The sequence below is a fragment of the Mixophyes fleayi genome, chromosome 11, assembly GCF_038048845.1.
Source record: "Mixophyes fleayi isolate aMixFle1 chromosome 11, aMixFle1.hap1, whole genome shotgun sequence".
Lineage (NCBI taxonomy): Eukaryota > Metazoa > Chordata > Amphibia > Anura > Limnodynastidae > Mixophyes > Mixophyes fleayi.
This window is the reverse complement of record NC_134412.1, coordinates 17,660-31,999: the sequence shown is the minus strand read 5'-3', so window position 1 is coordinate 31,999 and position 14,340 is coordinate 17,660. Positions and strand designations below refer to the sequence as shown.

At 42.5% G+C, this 14,340-nt stretch overlaps 1 long non-coding RNA gene across 1 annotated transcript; it reads left to right on the top strand.

The window, feature by feature from the left end:
* The first annotated feature begins 6,452 nt into the window (after nt 1-6,452).
* On the top strand, nt 6,453-10,388 carry LOC142107752 (uncharacterized). The gene is made up of 2 exons (XR_012680006.1): nt 6,453-8,619; nt 9,611-10,388. It is a non-coding gene; the product is annotated as an uncharacterized LOC142107752 (long non-coding RNA).
* Nucleotides 10,389-14,340: the final 3,952 nt, after the last annotated feature.

The window sequence follows — 14,340 nt, the reverse complement described above, 5'->3', positions numbered from 1 at the left end:
TCAGTCTTCAAGACCATCACCATGACGACCGGGACATCACTTCCTCCTTTTTCGTCCCGGTTGCCAGGACGCCTGGCTGTTAGACAGCTGGCCGGGCACGGCAGGGAGAACCATATGTTCTGGTGTGTGTAAGTTCAGCCTCTTACGGCTGATTGGGGAATGGGTTTAGCCACCTGTGCTTGAGGGTTCAGCTGTGCACTCTGCATGTTCATTGAGCCACATCACTATTTAAGGCAGTGAGGACTGAGGCTCACTGCCGGTTATAGCTTTCTGCCTCTTGTCCTGCTCCTTTCTCCTGCTCCTGTGCTATTTTGGATTAATTCTTTGTGTATGACCCCTGGCTTGCTTACTGGACTTTGTTGGATTACCTGTGACACCCCTGACCTCTGCCTGTTTTCTGGATACGTTTCTTTCTGCTGGCCCTGACTCTGCTGCTTGCTGGTACCCCTCTGACCTTGGCCTGTTTCTGGACTCTGCTACCTTTTACCATCAGGCACTCGTCTGCACTGCAGTAATATTATAAACTTGTAGTACTCTGAGTTAAGACCTGGGGGCATCTGAGTACCTGTGAGCGGGTACAGCTCTACGGGAGAGGCGGCTGCTATAGGTGAAGACCTCTCCTGCCTGTTCTACAATTTTATGATATTTTCTGTCACGTAACAGTGACGTGGTTTTGTCCCGGGGAAAATTTCTTCGTCTTGCTTTCCTTAATGAATCAGGTCCCCAGTGTGTAGTGGGGACAAGGAGGCATTGACTTGGGAGTGTTGCACTGGACTGTGATATCATGGCCAAGCACCACAACCACTAAACCCATTACAAACATGTGAATAAGTACAAAGCTGCCAGGTGTTGCCCCTGTGTGTGCATGTGCCCCTTGGACCATAAAGATGTTGAATGAGTCACATTATGTTACTCCAATACCCTGGTGTCTCCTAGGTTTGCCTAGTTGTATCATTGGCCCGGAGTATAAATAATGAAACAGAAGCATTGGGGAAATAGTTGATGGCAGACACATATATCAGACGCTCCTGTCTTATGTGATTTAAAACCCCAGGAAGATTGCTTGTGTTTGGAAAACAGCTTCCATAAGATTGTTTTTCGGCTATAGAGCAAGTTTATACCCTTATATGCAAGTTGATTCCAAGACCCTTTGTTCTCTGAGTATAACACTTGAATGCAGCCAGAGAGACCCTTGCCTTATGTCCTTGATGAAGAAAGGTGCCTATTGGTTTTTCCAGCTTTCGTGTGAAAGAGGGGTCCTGGAAATTGACTGTTACTTGAACTTATTGGAAGCAAAGTATTTGATTTACTTTTTCTTATGTTATGTTGTGAAAGTAAATGTAACCCCCCCCCCCCCCCTGTCCAAATTTCTTGATGTAACAGCTCTTAAATATGGTGCCTGTTTCTTAGTCATTCATTTGTAAAGTTGCCTGATGAAGGGGCCTCTGTGCTCTTAAAGCTAGCAAATATAATTATTATTTTTTTGGTTAGTCAATAAAGGTATCACTCCTATAATACTTTTGTCTTTTTTGACACCAAAGTATTTAACATCACATTCACACAGACTTGAACTGTTTGTATTGTGATGCAGTCTGCACAGAGGGGTGCAGTTTAGAAAGGATGGGAGCTTGTTTTACCCATAAAGATATTTTAAGAGCTCACATGCCCTCTGTGAGAGGAGAGACTTATCTAGCACATGAAGACATATGCACTACAGATAAGGAAGACATAGAATCCAAACAGATATATAAGTATGGTGTTGGAAGATTCTGTTGGGGAAATGTTAGGTGAAGCCTTGACAAGTGATGTATTGCTAACAAAGAGCGAGATGTTTGCCAAGAATGCTGTGACTTGTGAGATGGTTGCTGCTTTCAGAATGTGTCAGAACAAGGACATGCAATTGGTATCTTTCATGCAATTGGTATCTTTCATGCAATTGGTGTCTTTCAAGGGGACTGTACTCGATGATGAGTGGCTTACCCAGATCACGTCACTCCTAAATTCCTTATTTGCAAGACTGAAGAATACCCCTATGAGGGAATTACATTTACATGGCTCAAAACTACTAATGGTGCCACTGAGTTTAACAATGAAACATGTAAACAAGATGTGTTTTATGAGCAGACCTTCATTGCAAAAAATGTCCGCTGGTTACCTGATGGTGTAAAGAAGGTTGAGGAACACACAGTGACAGGTAACACACTGATACTGAACACTGTATCACACACATAAGAACAATGAGCATGCAACACCCTCACTGATTGTAATTGTCTGTTGCTCTCTGTTATCCGACACTTCCCCAGGCACATTGGCTGGAGGATTATTTAATGACAAAGTTGCAGATTTTGTGATTGATAATGAAACTCGCACCCCAGTGTATTTCCTGATAAAACCAAATCAGTCAATGGTTTTAAAACAGCTGAAAGATGCACCGTTACCAACGGCAACCGCACAACCTGTCATGTCTATTGCTGAAGAAGTCAAAGAAGAAATGCTACCTGTGCACAGCAAAGTGACACAGACTTTAATACATGGACAATGGTACTCACAGGAGAGGGGACGTATCAAAGAAGACCCCCCTGTTATACATGATGTACCGCAGCTACTTGCAGGACTAGTTCAATGGTACTCACAGGAGAGGGGACGTATGAAAGAAGACCCCCCTGTTATACATGATGTACCGCAGCTACTTGCAGGACTAGTTCAATGGTACTCACAGGAGAGGGGATGTATGAAAGAAGACCCCTCCTGTTATACATGATGTACCGCAGCTACTTTCAGGACTAGTTCAATGGTACTCGCAGGAGAGGGGACGTATGAAAGAAGACCCCCCTGTTATACATGATGTACCGCAGCTACTTGCAGGACTAGTTCAATGGTACTCACAGGAGAGGGGACGTATGAAAGAAGACCCCCATGTTATACATGATGTACTGCAGCTACTTGCAGGACTAGTTCAATGGTACTCACAGGAGAGGGGACGTATGAAAGAAGACCCACCCATGTTATACATGATGTACCGCAGCTACTTGCAGGACTAGTTCAATGTAAGTGAACTTTGCCAATACCAGACCTGTTTATCTTGGATTTCTCTATGCTGGAGATTTTTCAAGACAGAGCAATTTCTGGTACAACAAACTGATAAACAACTTGTGTGGACTTTCTCTGCAGAAACGCAGCCATCTTTACAGACTGTCAGACATTAGACAGGAAGAGACAGTGCCAGCCAATGGGATGAATCCAAGGCTGTTTGTTATGTCCCTGAAGAGACTGAAAGCCCTTTAAATCTTTGCATTGCGAATGGGACATTTGAAAAGAAGTCTATTTGGACTGCTGTCCATAACTGGAAGAACTGGTTACAAAATACACTATGCAATTCATTGTGGAAACAGCACTGGTTGTGCTAGGGCGTTTAGTAAGCTGAAGCTGAAGGAATTGCATTGATCCAAACCATGGTCAGAGACATTGCAGAAAACAGTTACATTTGCCAACTGCTGAAAATGTGGCCTACATTGCTTAATGCTGGAAAAGGGCTTATGACAATTGCATAAATATGACCATATGGATTCATCACTTTCAGCCTGAGGGTGGAGAAGGGCTATACGAGCTCAGTCGTTGGTGGGGGGAGCAGGATAGTTAAAAAATAAATAAACATACTCACGTGATCATGGCGCCGGCGTCCCTCCTCTCTGCTCCATTCAGACTCCATGCCAGGTGTGACGTCATTTCACGCCCAGCATTCAGTCTGAACGGAGCAGAGAGGGAGAAGAGAGAAGAGAGAAGAAAAGAAAAAGGTAAGTAAAGGGAGAAAAAAGGGGGGGGGGGAGCATGGCACAAATGGTTAATAAACACGGGGGCAGCATGGCACAGTGGGGTTAAAAAATGGGGGGGGGAGCATGGCACAGTGCGGTTAAAAAAGGGGGAGGCATGGCACAGTGGGATTGAAAAAGGGGGGGGGAGCAGCATAGTATAGTGTGATGAAGGGGAGCCGAGTGAAGGGGGCAAAAGCAGCATGTAGGGCGCAGTGTGATCATAAGACATGGCGATGATGAATGGGAACATTATTGTGATGTTGGAGCTGGAGGATGGGGGGTATTGATTTAACGCCAGGGTTGTTTGGAATTATCTAAATGTAGCAATTTTTTTCCAAATAGGGCCCCCAGTATTCCAGGATCCAGACAAGCCGCAACTAAAGAAACCTGCAGCCACAGGTGGTGAAAGTGAGAACAGGTAGGAGAAAGCAGGACAGTGTGTGAAATTTTGTGATTCTAGTAGGGACAATGCCAATTTTTGGTGAGTGTTCTGCCCAATGTAAGGCGCAGGCCAAGACTGAACTCTTTGTGTACACACTGCATTCTTTCTATACTACACTGTGGTGCTAGATGTCCTGAAAGTCTGGAGTGCTTGGACATATGCGACGCTACGGCAAATTCAAAGCCTAATGATTTTGATGTGTTAGCCACGCCCCAATGGCGCATTTGCCATGTCCCCCAAATGCATGACCAAACCTCCGAAAAAAAAATCCTCACCGCAAGGTGGCGCAATTTTTTTAAGCATACTCGACTATAAGGGGGGGGGCCCCATGAATTTGTTGAATTTGTTGTACCGTGGCCCTGAATTCCTCTTGGCAGCCCTGTATGTAAGTATATGCAAAAGTAAAGATAAGTAAGATGCAGAAGGATCATCATCATCTATTTATATAGCGCCACTAATTCCGCAGCGCTGTACAGAGAACTCACTCACATCAGTCCCTGCCCCATTGGAGCTTAGTCTAAATTCCCTAATATACACATACACACACACACACACACACACTAGGGTCAATTTGATAGCAGCCAATTAACCTACTAGTATGTTTTTGGAGTGTGGGAGGAAACCGGAGCACCCGGAGGAAATCCATGTGAACATACAAACTCCTCACAGATAAGGCCATGGCCGGGAATTGAACTCATGACCCCAGTACTGTAAGGCAGAAGTGCTAACCACTGAGCCACCGTGCTGCCTAGAGTAATGTGTTGTAAGTCTGATCTCTGACTAAGGACTCTGTCTCTGTGAGAGAACAGCATAAGAAGTCACAAAATACATTATAGGCTTGAGTCATTAAGGCACACTGAACAAACGTACATTGTGGTGTTTTAAAAATGCACCTAAATCTGCCAAATGCACGTCCGTCAACAAGGAGCGGATGTGAAGATACGTCGCTTAACTGCGGGTCTGGGTCTGTTCTGCTCTAACACATACACTGCAGGATACGTCCAATACAATATGGGGAATAGAAAGGCCAGGAGAGCGCACAGGAAAAATTAAAGTAATGTCAATAATAGGTTTTATGACAAAACATTGACAAAAAAGTTTTTTTTTTAGGTTCCCCCCCCCCCCTCCCCATAAAATACATTTAATAGGATGTTATTAATAGAGGTGTTCACTGACCCCCGTGTTTTGAATTTGGTTTTGGATCTGGATTAACTTTGTGTTTTGGTTTTGGCAAAACCGCCCATTGTGTGTTTTTGGTTTTAGTTTTGGATCCCTATATTATTCTAAAATCCCTATTTATTCTTTTTCCTACATTATTATTAACCTCAATAACATCAATTTCCAGTAATCTCCAGTCAATTTTTGTCAAGTGACAAGAACACTGCTACCCCTCCTGTTTCTGTGTGAGCAATGTCACTGGAGACTGGAGAGTGACAAGAACACTGCTACCCTCCTGTTTCTGTGTGAGCAATGGATCTTCTGGGGAGGGAGGTAGTTATGGAATCCAAAACCCGTGAGATCCGACAACGCAACAGTGACGTTCTCCAATCTCCTAAGTTTGGGTGGGCTCGGTTTTCAGAACACAGAGCATCTATAGTTATTAATGTCTACTGTGCATAAATACACTTATTAGGATGTTAATGTATAATACATTGTTACAGCTGCTCCTGATAGCAGACACATGTTCTAGCTGTATACACAGCCGTCATCACTAGTAATCAGCACTTACACCTGACCTGGTGCAAGTGGTATAATGTATCTTAGAGATGGCCAAAGATTACATCGGGCGCTGCTGCATGCACTCCAGCTTGGCACGCTCTTACTGTACATGGACAAAGTGCATATGCCCATTACCCTTCCCGCTCAGCCATGAGATTGTGGGCTGTAGTGAGGGGGTATTGTCCAGGTCTGGGCTCTGCAGAGAGATTTTATGTAAAATATGGTACAGATCGACGTTTGCGTTCCTTAATGAACCAGGCCCTCTATATCTATGTACTCAGCTATTTGTGGTCACAACAACCAGGTGATACATTTTTTTTTCTGAATTGTTAATTTGTTTTATCCTAATTGCACCTGATTTATCTTTACTTGAGCCTGATGTCATCCACTTACTTGAATTTAGTTTTGGGTGTCCCCAACATATGTCAGTTGGCATCATATAAAGACGACCAAACTCTGACTCTTAAACAGTTGTCTACTCTCCCGGAATGCCCGGGAGACTCCCGAATTTCTGGGAGTTCTCCTGTGCTCATTAGGAGAGCAGGGCAACCTCCCGGTACCCGGCCGTTCAGTAAATTAAATGGAGAGGACTGGGCTTAATGATGCAATTCACACGTCATCGCATCCCTGCCCCCTGTTGGTGTAGGCCGAAAATGTTGATGACAGGTCAGGGGTCTCCCGGAAAATGATTTTCCCCGTGTTGGCAAGTATGCTCTTAAAACATTTGAAATGTCCCATGTATGTGTCTGTCTCCATGTGTGTCCCGTGTTTGTGACATGAGAGCAGTGGGGGATACAGAGACCTAAGTTTAGTAAATACAAATAAATATTACTTAATACTTTTTGTGTTTTATTAAATAGTTTTAAAAAGCATGGAAGCATATGGTTTAAATATCAACTTATCAAAATCCCCAAAACTGTAATTTTCGTTCCATTTACCATACCACCACTTATACAATTCCACTTCCACCACTGTATGACACATTGCTGTATTCACAGCAAAGGTAATACCCGTATCTGTCCCAACAGCGTCTGTGGAGGGTTATCTCTGGAGCAAAGGTGAGAGCCCAAGCCTCCTTTTGTTTGTAGTCCTCACAATTCACCCAGGTCAGGAGTCTCCCTCTCTGAAGTGGGGGTTACTTTAAAAGCCCACTGGCTAAGACCGTCACAGAGCACCACCAGATGCTCAATACTACTGGTTACTGGTAAAACATTTCCCACGTTCAGGGCTGTCTCGCTCTAAACCTGGACAGCCGTTCTCTCTGACCTGGTCTCTCCTACACAGGCTGCCACTCAGTCTTTTATGTCTCTCTCTTGTACACAAGGGGCACACAGTCCAGGCTCTCTCCGCAAGGGCTGTTAGTTGTGGCCAACTCCAGGGACGCCATTTAGGCTGAGCTCCCCTGCCGCGCCTGTTCCCAGCACTCTGGTAGCGGAGGGGTTTATGTGTATATATGGCCAGCCTAACTATAAGAAATCGGGCCCTGCAGCCACAACATGAGCCTTACAGAGAGAGAATACTTTATAAAACGTGCCTCTGTCTCCATCATGAAACTTAACATTAAGCTGCAGGGCAATGATCTCTACCTATACAGTACTTTATAACATTTGATGGGGGAAGCCATTGGTGCCCTCAGACTACCATTGGAAAAGGAGGTGATTGCCTCAGTAATCATTTCTACTGTAAGAACCCTGACGGCAGATTCAGGCCTGGTCTCCAATTCCACGTATTCATTGGACGGAGGAATACAGATGACTATAGGATTGACAAACTTTACTAGCTGTTTTTCGGAGGACCCGTCACTTTGGTATCATGGGTTGAGTTCCATGCATCTCCGTAGATAGGATTGCCAAAAGTTTTCCACACCTATCACCCTGATCGTTTAATGACTACCCTTGGCTTTGTAGATGTTCGACACCAGGGTAGAGGAGACTGGTGGGCCCCAGAATGTATCACACAACCTGTCTCATGTTACAGTAAATCCCCAGGAGGAAAAGAGGTGCTGAGCTTGATGATTAGCACCAAAAATTTTATCTGCCAATGTGATCCAAAGTTAATTGGTTTAGATCAAATCTAACTAGACCGTGCCCTACAGTGTTGTGATAATGTAAATAATACAACCATATCCATCGGTCTTTTGAGCGGTGAAACGTTGCTGCCCATAAAATGATCTGAGGCCAACAATATCGGGTGTGTTTTTAAAGAAATATAAGAACCAACTTTTATGTTTATCCTTAAGGCCCTGGACAATACTAATCATGTTTGGTCTTGTTTAGTCATGTTCAACTAAAGCAATGAAATAGAATATGTGGTCACCAACTACAGGTCCCCTTCACTTTCCCCAACATCTAAGATCCTTCTACCTCAACAGTAGGAATGGTAGATGTTTGCAAAGCAATGGAATAATAAGTATTTATCATTAATGTTCTATAGGTCATGCGTATGTATTGAGCACATTGAATGTACGTGCAGTCAACAATTGTGAACTTATCCTAAAACTTTTCCCTGCCCAGGTATCTGCAAACAGTCTCAGGTGAGGAAAAGCAGCGGACGTAAGAAGACTCGGAAGAGCTCAGAGAAGGAGGAAGACCTCGGTGATGACTCAGACAGAAGATAAGAAATGCAACACTACTTGTTACTGAAGAGGTGGGTAACGCCCAACTTAGAATCAATGGCCGGCAAGATACAGCCAGTGTTGTTCTTAGCAAAACCGATACAACCGTTTTAATTCTTCCGGTCATCCTGTCTGTATGTACTCAATAAGTAAGCTCCTCCCACAAGGCACATGGTTTAGTTTAATAATGCAGCCTGTATTGCAGTGTAAAACTTAATCAGCGAAGACCAGAATCCTCTCCTACAATTGATGTCTCTGCGAGACAATAAATTGGTGCAGGTAATGGGTTGTTTTATCCGTAAACCTGCAAACCAGAATGGAAATTGTTGCTGCAGTTCGGTGATATTATCATACACGGTCATGATCGTCCAGGGTTTCTTCATACAGTCACTGTGAGGAGCTCTGTTAAACGCTTTGATGAATGAATGCTAGGTACAATGTGTGTGTGTGGGGGGGGGGTGAATGGTTTGAGGGGATGAAGGAGCAGCAGCAATGAGGAGATTGTAAGAGACCCTGGACTGTGTGCCCCTTGTATACAAGAGAGAGTGGCAGCCTGTGTAGGAGGGACCAGGTCAGAGAATAAGTCTGTCCAGATTTAGAGTGTGTCAGAGGTAATGAGACAGCCCTGACTGTGGGAAATGTTTTACCAGTGACCAGTACCATTCAGCCTCCTGGAGAGCCTTGTGATCGTCTATATGCCATAGCTGTATGATATTCTCTAGCTCACAAGTGTGTTCCAGCTCCTCTGCCCACTTTGTTATAGAGGTGAATGATACAGTAAGAGGACTGTGGAGGTGAAATAGTAGGCGGTATTGTGTAAGACTGGTCCCACTCTATGTAAAGGGTTGAGATTGAATTCCCAGCCCTCAACCTCACCCTCTGAGATAGTGAAGTGGTGCAGTCCAGAAGCTTCCACCTCATTTATGTGGTGGGGGGAGGAGTTGTTACAGGTTCACACCTTGTCTATATGAATTATTACCTTTTCTGTGACATGTGTTCACCCGTCGTTCTCTTTCTCTGCAGCTGCGGCTGGATTCCGGATGGCACGGGGAAGTGGGTTAAGGATGAAACTGTTTAGTTTGACTCTGATGATGAAGAGCCCCCTGCGATGCCACCACCCTGAGGACATCGGGTTGACCAGACTTGAGCATTAATATGAACGTCTATTATACAGGCCCGTCATGGACACAGATTGGCCTATTGTCCCACAGACTGACTCGGATTACTACTACTCTCATCATCCCCATCTACGATTGTATGCTAACCAACAGCAGCTCACTAACCTGCAGTTCATCATACTGCCCGCTAGTGGGCGCTTTACGCTCAGGAATTCAACGCTGTTTGTCAATCTGCCCTAGTTTGACCTATAACAATGCAAATATTTGTATTTTACATTACCTGAAAAGATTTTTGGCTTGTGCATGAAATTAAACATGTCCCCTGTCCCTTTGTAACTGATTTCCATGTGTTCTCTCTTCCAGGTAAGCCATTGTCTGAAATACGGTTATTTTCTGACTATCCCAAAATACAGCCAAATCTGTTTTGGTTCCTTATATATACAGTATATTACCCTGCCGGGATCAGGAGAGGGTTGCAGGGAGTCTCGGATATATATAGATTGGTTGCTATGAACAACACCCCCACTTATACTATTTCGAAGGTTTAGTAAATCTACCCCTTAGTGTCTAACCTCTGCTCACCTAACATAGAGGTTGACAAAAAAATCGTATGAACTCATCTTTGATTTTTATAATTGTATGTTTGAGAGTTTTATGGTGTTTTCAAATAAATGTCAAACTTGTGTGTGTTGTACAATTCTTTGATATAATATCTATGTACTGGGCGAAGCTGAATTATAACAAATTGTTTACTCAAGAACCTTGTCTACAGAATGTCTTGCAGGGGACATATAATCTGACACATTAACATCTGCCAATACGACCCCATTTTCCCCCGTTCATCCTCTTTCCATAATACTTGACCCTTCCTTGAGGCCATGGGCTGTATCTGCCAAGAATACCTCCTCCGGTATCACATTCCCTGCTCTGACTGTAGAGAACCCTTCTATGGAACTAGAGGTGACATTTCCTGTTTGCTCTCTAGTCATGTGTTCATATGAGGGATTTAAAGTATTGTTTTTCAGATCCCAGCGCTGACGCTCTTAACAATAAAAGTATTTTGTATTTAAGTCAGATACAAAATCATCAGGTTTTCCCCTGTTTTAAATCTATTTAATCCTGGATAGGCGATAGACACGCAACTAGACTAATAGGTTCTCTGTATTATGAGATCTGAAACCAGTAGGTCATACTCCGTGTAATATTAAACTCGGCTAGAAAAAAAAATGTTTGGTTAAAATATCTTTCTATTCCATCATAATTCATTATTTGTAAAACTGTAATGACTTAATGTATGTAATCACATAGAAGAATGTGGTGTTATCAGTGCTGGAAGTGAGCTGGTATACAAGGGTATGTCATACTGCCGCTTCTCCTACTGCCATCATTGTAAAACTGTCAAATTCTATTCACTTACGTTTTCCATTCCGCAACGTCTAACTTTCCATTGTGACCACGGCTCTGGAGAGAATAGAGAAATGCTATAAAATTGCTCAGGAAAGATAACCAGGGAGAAAATCCTTTCTTCAGAAACAAAAATGTCCATTTATATCCTGATTAAAGGACCTTTAATAGGATGTAGTGAAAATCATATTGTAATTCTACCAAAGCTATGTTTAAGATACATCCAATTTTATATTAGAACATCCCCCCAGGTAAGAAGAATTTCAAAACCCGTTCTCTTATACCAAACTATACTATACCGATTCATTTATTAATGTTGCATTTAGGTCCACCAAATTTATTATAAACACTTATTGTGAAGGTAACATTGTCTATTTGTTATAGCTTATGCTACTCGTAGTGTAAACTTTATATATCAGATCATCTAAGATGGGTCTAGCTCTGTGTTATCTGCTATTGGAGAAATACCATCTATAACTAATGCTATCTATTAATCCTAAATCTCAAATCAGTTCAGCTGAATCTGGTTGATTCCGGGAGTAAAATATCCGATTACAATTAATTTAAACATAAAGAGTGATAAATTAGAAAAACAATAAAGCTGAATTTGTTCCAAGACACCAAAATCAACTTAAATCACCCGGATTCAGTGTGAATGATTTGGGATGAATCATACCCTGGTTTTATTGTCATATATTGAGCTCTTATCAAGTTCTCTGAATTTGGGTGCTTTCTGGTGATTGCACCTAATCTCGGTGAGTGTGAGGGGTGTAGGACTGGGTTTTTCGAGAAAAACTGCACTTTGTCCTTTATGCTTCAAATGAATTGTTTACACAGAAGTAACATGAAGTAGCGGCGTTATAAGTTAATACTGGAAAGTGAGGATAATAAAACCTGGAACGTTTAGTTTACATTTTCTCCAGTTCATGGAAATCAGATTAAATCAAATGAAACCACCCAGAACCGGTGAAAATGATCAGAATTTGCAACCAAACAATTGATCTCAAAATGATTCCACCCAATGCGGGTGATTTTATTGGATTGGACCTGATTTCAGTGAATTAAGGAAAAAGAAGAATATAAACAGGACTGGGGCTAATCCCCCAAATCAGGCTGTGCTTAGATGGACATATAGAGCTATACTTCTGCAGCCGTCCTGTTCTTCATGTATGAACCCTGAAATCAGTTGTTCAAAAATAATTGAGAATATAATATAATGGGTTATACGATCCACCGAAATGAAGACATTAAAACACGTCCTATTATTTTATTTTTGGTTTAATCTTTCTATATTGAGGACTATACAGATATAATGGGTACAAGACTTTCAGCAATGTATAGAAAAACTTGTCTAAGTATGGAGTTTTATACTGGGAAATCAGGTTAAACAGCCAACAATCTGGACCATCTGGTACTGGCCCATCTCTCGTCTCCATGGTGAACTCTCTGACTTTGAGCCAAAAGGGGGTAAAACTTGGGCAACTCCACCAGACGTTCAATGTAGACCCTGTGACCGATTCATCTCCAGCAAGACCTTGCACAGTCTGGAGGCCACCTGTACCATCTGGAGAGGGTCTTCAACTGCGTTTCAACCACAGAGAGACTGGGGGAACGGTGAATTGGAATATTTTTGGCCAAATGTTTTCGGTTTCTGACCTCCCCAACTCCCCATCCCATGATTTAGCATAGCTCGGTAATGAACCATACAAGTTTACAATTAATATTTTGGAGATTGAGGGGCTGGGCTCCTGAGATGTGTAACAAAGATCCTCTATTAAGAGTGAAACTTGGAATAAATTTCACCATAAACAAGTTTGAGCCTGTCCTGTTTTTTTATGTTAAATCTTTTTCAATCCACTGAATTCACCAAGATTTCTGACAAATTGAAGTAAACTCATTACTGTCAAGCACTGATTTCAAATCAGTACCATTGAATCCGGGTGATTTAACTAGATTTCTTCTGATTTCAGTGAATTAAGGAAAATTACAGATATAAACAGGACTGGCTTTAAAAAGTCCTGGTTAGATGTAATATTACAAATGTACCTCTGCACACCTTCCTTTCCTTATGTCTGAAATCCATTGTTCACAAATAATTGTGTTTTTGCTTTCAATCAAATAAGACTGGAAATATGAACCAAAAACCCGTCCTGTTTTTTTTCTTCAAATTTCTTCAATTCACTGAAATCAGGGAAAATCAACTGAAATCACCCAGATTCAGTGAGATTGATTTCAAATCACTGCAATCACCCCTTGATTTCAAATCAGTTCCACTGGATCTGGTGATTTCACTAGATTTCAGTGAATTTTTGAAAATAGCCAGAAAAAAACAGGACTGGGGTTTTCTGTGTTGTTTTTCCTTCTAGTGGCACCGAGAACAAAAAAATACCCACTGCTTCTTTGTGTCTCCTCTCTGATATTCATTGTCCACCAATAATAAAGAATTTTAGCAATTCATCCAAACGCGAGCATCCGCTGTGGGCGGTCTTTAGACCCGAGGAAACATAACAACACAACGCACTGCGGAGACTTTGAGCCGAAGCTACACGCTGCGACATCGAGCAATTGGCCGATGTAAGTAAAAAAATGTGTCCAGTTTATTTTTAATGTGGAAAAAAAAGTTTCTAAATTACAGCAACTGTCATCAGCTATATATATATACATATAGGAAACATACAAATTCCACACAGATAAGGACACGGTTGGAAATTGAACTCACAACCCCAGTACTGTGAGACAGAGGTGCTAACCACTAAGCCACTGTGTCTGGCTTCCCAACTAACCACAGTTGGAAAACCCCCTGGCTGTAGTCCTGGTGGGAAGTTTGAAATTTGGGTCAATGTGGTGAGAGGGGACAATGTGGAAGAAATGTATTTTAGTTTCCTCAACCTAGCCCAGCATTGGAGGGTAGGACCAGCTGTGGGATGTGGGGCAGCCTGGTGAGCCAAGGAAGGAGATAGGGAGAGACCTACAGAGCATGGAAGGTCGATGGCTTAGTGGTTAGCACACCTGCTTCACAATGCTGGGGTCATGAGTTTGATTCCTGACCATGGTGTTTGTATGTTTGCTCTGGTTTCATGTGGGTGTCCTCCCAGCCCAAATGAAATCACAAACTAATGTCTGGGAGGAAGAGGTATAAGTGTTTTGGTAGGGTGTTCATCTTGGTAATATTAATCCTCCCCAGAATCCTTAGGAACGCCATGTTCTATATTAAGAGTGTAGCTTAAAGAT